Genomic DNA, 6,000 nt, shown 5'->3' with positions numbered 1-6,000 from the left:
GTTATTTTAAAGTTACCAATGAGCCAGTGAGGAGTGCCACCTGTATATTGTCTGGACTCCTGTGCACCTTTGCCCATTGATGTTCATCAAATATAGTAAATAGTTATAATTAACTTTCACGGTTGCCTGACTCAAAGTGACCAAACGCAGCCCCAGAGATGACAAAAGACAAGGAAGACAAACAGACGGACAGAGATTTGCACTCCAAGCTAGAATGCAAGATAACCTGATTACTTTCACCACACTCCACACTCATACCGTCGTTTTCTCTTTCCTTTCTTGACCAGATCTCTTGTGGGGCATTTAGGCTGTGGATTATTTTATGGACTTTTCCTGTGCTGTTCCAAGACTGTTCTGCTGTGAATTAGCTATCCCATTCAGGTATAAGCAGAGATGGGCAGTAATGCGTTACTGTAATCCGATTACTTTTTTCAAGTAACAAGTAAAGTAAGGGAGTACTATTGCAAAAAAGTAATTAGATTACTGTTACTTTCCCGTAAGCACGCTGCGTTACTAAACCATTATTTTGTGAGTGTCTCATGACAATGACATAAGCGCGTGGCAGAGAGAGACGTGTGTAGATCTCAATGGATAATATGGAGTGTGGGAGAGAGCACGACCATGCAGCGTTTAAAGCTTGGAAGTACTGACCTTACTTAGAGTTTGATTCTGTAAAAATTTACAGGAACATCAGCCTCTGCTGTTCACTCTGCGTGGGAAGAAAACTTCTTTCTACAGCAAAAAATTAAACTTCAAATCAGGAATGTGAAATTCACAGAGAAACCCCCGGATCCCCCCACTGACATTACCACATCCAAAACCTCAGATGGCCCCACTCCAGCTAAACAGGTTTGTTGTACTTGCATTTATTTCAAAGAGTGAGTGTAAACACAAAAAAAATATTTTATTTTATATGCTGGAATATGCAGAAAATAGGTTTAAATGCTAAACAAATTTCTCCAAGTCAGAGAATGTTACATATAATTAAATTTTTGCTTGATGCAATGTGCATAAAGTTAAAAGATTAAAACCAATAAAACAAATTTTAAAAAGAGACTTTTTCATTTGATTCAATTTTATATGATGGATTATGCAGAATAAATAGAATTGGGCTGTAAGGTCTATTGCTTTATTACATATTTAGGTTGTGTATCATGTTTTTAAAAAGTAACTAAGTAATAAAGTATCTAATTACTTTTGAAGATGAGTAATCAGGAAAGTAACGTGATTACCTTTTTTAGAAGTAATCAGTAATTAGTAGCTAATTACTTTTTTCAAGTAACTTGACCAACACTGGGTATAAGTAAGGAAATTTTTACGTTCCTAAATTTGCATCTATCTGTTAGTGTTATCTAATTATGGTCTTACCTGGCCATCTTTTTATATAGAGGAGACAGCTTTCTAGAAGCATTGGACTACCACAAACCACAAACTCAACTCTATGCATCACATAACCCTGGATTTTAGTTTAGATTCAGCACCATGTCTTATGGAGAAAATGGAGCACAGACGTGGAACCCAAGGGGTCTATAGTGTGTAGATTGATTTCTTTTAACATACCTCATCTTGCTTTCTCCCCTATTCAGTGTTAGAGAAAGTCAAGGGCTTTCCACATTTCCAACAGATGGGCTACAGTGTTGAAAATTTTACAGACAGAATTTGGGTTTTGAAAGTTTTACACTTTTTTTTTCAAATGGTTTAAAGCGATTCCTAAAAAAAATACCTTTTGAAATTGTGTTAAGTATACTTTTCCAGCTCTATGGCTTTCTCTGTGATACACATAGAGAATGATATCTCATTTTATTAGGTTACCTTCTTTAGTAACCTGCAAATATATATTTCATTTTTCAGTAATTCAGTCATTTTTGTTATTGTTGGTTCTTTTCTATCCCACTAGAAACTAAATCCTGATTCTTGAAGTATGCTTAAAGGATTTTATAGTGGGATATTTATTCTACTACTATAAGGGATAACCACTTATTTTTTTATATAGTTTCAGTCTAATCATGAGAATAATATTAGAAAGTATGAATCTCTCTCTCACACCTTTTAATCATTGTAAAGGCTGATGTAATAACTGTCACAATGTACCCATTGAGAACAGCGATTATAAAATGCCTTATATGTAATAATTCTCAAATAACAACTTATATAATCATTTTCCTGAAACTGTTTTTTTTTAATAGAATTCATTTTGCTTGGATAAAAAAGTATTTCTGGCATCATTCTCTTTTATTTTTCTTTTCAGATTTTCCATAGATATGTGAATTATTTTGTTAAGGCAGCAACTTTTTGTGCAGCGAAAGCCTTATTCCAAACCTGGAGGCCTGTCATTTACTCGTTTTCCATGGTCATAATAAGAAGGACCTTTTTGCAGGCTACTCAGCACATCCATGTCACTTTATGACACAATCACTGAGCATTATGTCAAAGTGCCCATTGGCTTCTTAAGCCATTTTTGGGTTCATATACACGTTCAGTTCCCAAAGCAAGTGACCACAGAGGCACCTCTGAGCGGTATGACCAGTCCAAATTCTTCCCCAAGCATGGAAATCATGTGTAGCTCTGAGCATCCATCAAAAACCACATTTACCATATAAATATACATAGTAACATCGCAAAAACTGGACAAAACTAAGATGTAAAAAACAAATACTCATGTGCTAGTGAAGTAATGGAGTTGAATAGAACCACTTAAGGGTCAGTCAGTATGGCACAGGTACATTTGTAACTCACTTAATCCCTATATCAAAATCCTATTTGAAGTTGACAGTGATTTTCTAAATTGTTAAAATATCCGTGTTTGAAAACTTGTGAGACCATGGGCTTAGGTTAGAGACATGCTACACATAAAAAGCACTGCAAAAATAGCTTAGATGAAGCTTATAACAGGGCAAACTGACACTAATAAAAATAAGGGGCAAAATAATACAGCATGTTAAAAATACGGGAGTCCAAACCAGCACAGAATCGATTCAGACACAGAATCAAAATGTTATCACTTAATGTGCAGTCTCCATAGATTGTAGTGGTTTATGTGAACTCATTAAAACTGCAGCCATCTGGAAAAAATGGCTGCAGTTTTACGTAAAACTGCTAACCTATCTCTTTGTGATACTGATGGCATGCAGTGTATAACAAGAGAGAAGAAAAAATGGTAAGAGGGTGACAGAAGAGAAAAAGGAGATGGAGAGATAGTGATGGGAAGGAAGCATTTGCAAAAAAGAGTTGATGCTGCTATTACCTGCAGTGACAGGTGTCATTTCATTCCCTGATAGTCCTTTTCCCCACCTGGGGGAGTTATGGGTCATAGGCTATGGCTCAATCACATAGGATCAGCTTTATATCTCCTCTCGCTCATAGTCTCTTGTCCTTATTCTCATCCATCCATCCTGATTACACCTCTAATGGTTTCTCTTCACAGCAGCCACCAACTGTAATGGAATTATGCTTGAATGAACAACTGTGTCTCTCCACTTCTCCTCTTTTCTCCCTTTCTCTACATTTTTTTTTTGTCTTTCTTAACACACACTCAAGCCTTCCCTTTCTCATTTGTACTGAATACAACATACTGGAACCCATGGAAAAAGACAAAAGCACTGCTTTTTCATATTTAGAGTATGCATGTAGTTGGCTCCAGTTGGAAAGAGTCCCTCAGCATATATATCCACTATGTGAAACACTTCATTCAGGAGTAAAGGTAGTTAATCATCTCCTGCTTTGCCCTCTATTTCCACATTAAAATGCTTTAATAATCGCTCATACTTTTGCATTATTGTTCAGTCTTGTCCCCTTGCCACTCCCTGTATGCCTCTTCAAGTCTGTATTGTGACACTGTTGCGTTGCATCTCCCTCTCCTCAGGGAAAATCATCCTCCCATCGTCCAACCCCGCCAGCCTTATCGGTGACAGGGTAGAGATGAATAAGGGATCAAAAGGGCCTTTTCTCTCCCTTTTTTCACACTGTCAGGTTATATTTACTCTGGGTCCCGGTGGCTCAGCACAGTGCCACACACACCAATTACACATGACAGGCTTTTTCATTCCTGGGATCCTGTCTAATGCAACTATAACTACTGTACCAAACATGTCTGCAGACCATACCTGCAAATATCACCCAGCTTAATTTTACAAACTTTTTTTTTTTTTTTTACAGTAACTTGATTATTAATTTTGCACTCTGTTTGCCAGCTTTTGGAGAAGTTTGCTCACGGCAATCCTTAGAGTATAGATTTACAGTAGGCTAGAAAGGCCAGAATGTGTTTACATGAAATGATTTAATTGACAGAAAAGTATCACCAAGCTACCGTTAGCTCATGTGAGACCAATTATCATCTTGCACCACAAATGGACAGCTTGTTTGGCAGCATGATTCATCCATGGATTCTCTGCTAGTTCAAATAAACCCTGCTGTGGAGAAAAAAAAAATCCCCAAATCCCACAAATCATTTAAAAGGAAACAATGGCTAACAGTATCAGCCAAGCCAATATAATGACCCGTGTCTCATTCTTTTAAAGAATAAAAGATGCCTTGTTTCATGCTTTTGTAAAGTCTCTACGTTAACTGCAATGTCACGATATGTCCGCGCACTACATAAGTGACGAGTTCACCCCTGCCACTGGGATCAAGGTTAATAACTAATCCTTGATATAAGCAGGCAATTTAGCTTTACAAAACTACAGCAGGCCAAAAATCACAGTGTGTTTGAGTGTTTACCCAGCCCCCATTACAATGTACTAAAACCTTGGCTCTGATGTTGAGCACTGGCAATAACCCACCACTTAATGAGTAAGGCCTACTGCTGCTCCTGCCAGGCGATAATCTTCTCTTGGCATAACCAAATCAAGCAAAGAAATGTTCTTATCAGGAGGGAACAGCACACAACCCCCCCAAACACCCAACAGACCCCCGACGTAATTGATTTTCACCGTCCCAAGGCAGCTCATTGCATGCATCAAACTATTTTATTTACTGGACTCCCTGTTTGGGTGCAGGATTGTTTTCTCTATATTTTTTCTGCATCCTTTTTGATTTGATGATGTGATTTTGCCCTTGATCTCGGTTGTGGAAAAGCAGCACAGATGTCATTGAGGGTGTTTGTGTGCTTCTGTTGCTGCTGTGTAAGTGTCCTTGTTTTAGTCAAATTAAATCGGTTTCAAAGTTACATCAAAATGTTGTACAATGAAATATTAATAAAGACTTTTTTAGGGGATATTCTAAGGCTTGTTAGTCTGATTAGTCATTTGTTGGACAGATTCATACATAACATGTGTAAAGGGACCTGTCTCTGTGAATGTCTTTGTAGGTCGGTTTCTCCTAAAACAGTATATAATGACTTTTATAATTAAAACAGAAATCAGAGTAGAAAGGGTTAGTTTCATATTTTATATTTGTCTTGTCAAATGTTAAACCTAATCTGATTAAACAACTAGACTACCACTCGGACTAGGGAGAATAGGGATGTCCAACTAATTATACATCCTGGATCACATGCAACTGGTGTAGCTCACATTGATGGGTTGGATCAGTTAAATTCCCTTTTCTACAAGTGTAAATACATTTTAATTAAACATGACATGTCTTAATATAAGAAATAGCAGTGCAGTCGATATGTGCAATTTGTATGTAATATATATGTAACAATGCATTTCAGCTGTAAAATTACAAAAGACATTTGTGTATCTCAGAACCCAGACTGTCCTTTATTTTTAATGTTTTTTGTGGTTGTTTGTTTTTATCATGGACCTACAATAAAAATAAATAAATTATTAAATACTTCTATAGCAAATATTAGAAAAACAGGAACTTTTCCTTCATTTAGTTGTTTTTCTATTTGTGAACTGTTAAGTTAAGTTAGGATGAATGCTGTGAGGGAGCTATAAAATGTATGAAAATACAATTAACAGTTTAAAATCTATGCACTCACATCCCAAAGCACTGCAGTGAAGTCTCTGCTGTCTGATTCTTGCCCCTGGGCCTTATGTTTAACACCCCAGCATT

This window comes from Neolamprologus multifasciatus, chromosome 7 (assembly GCF_963576455.1).
Source record: "Neolamprologus multifasciatus chromosome 7, fNeoMul1.2, whole genome shotgun sequence".
Classification (NCBI taxonomy): Eukaryota; Metazoa; Chordata; class Actinopteri; order Cichliformes; family Cichlidae; genus Neolamprologus; species Neolamprologus multifasciatus.
The sequence above is the reverse complement of the archived record's forward strand: the minus strand, read 5'-3'. Positions refer to the sequence as shown.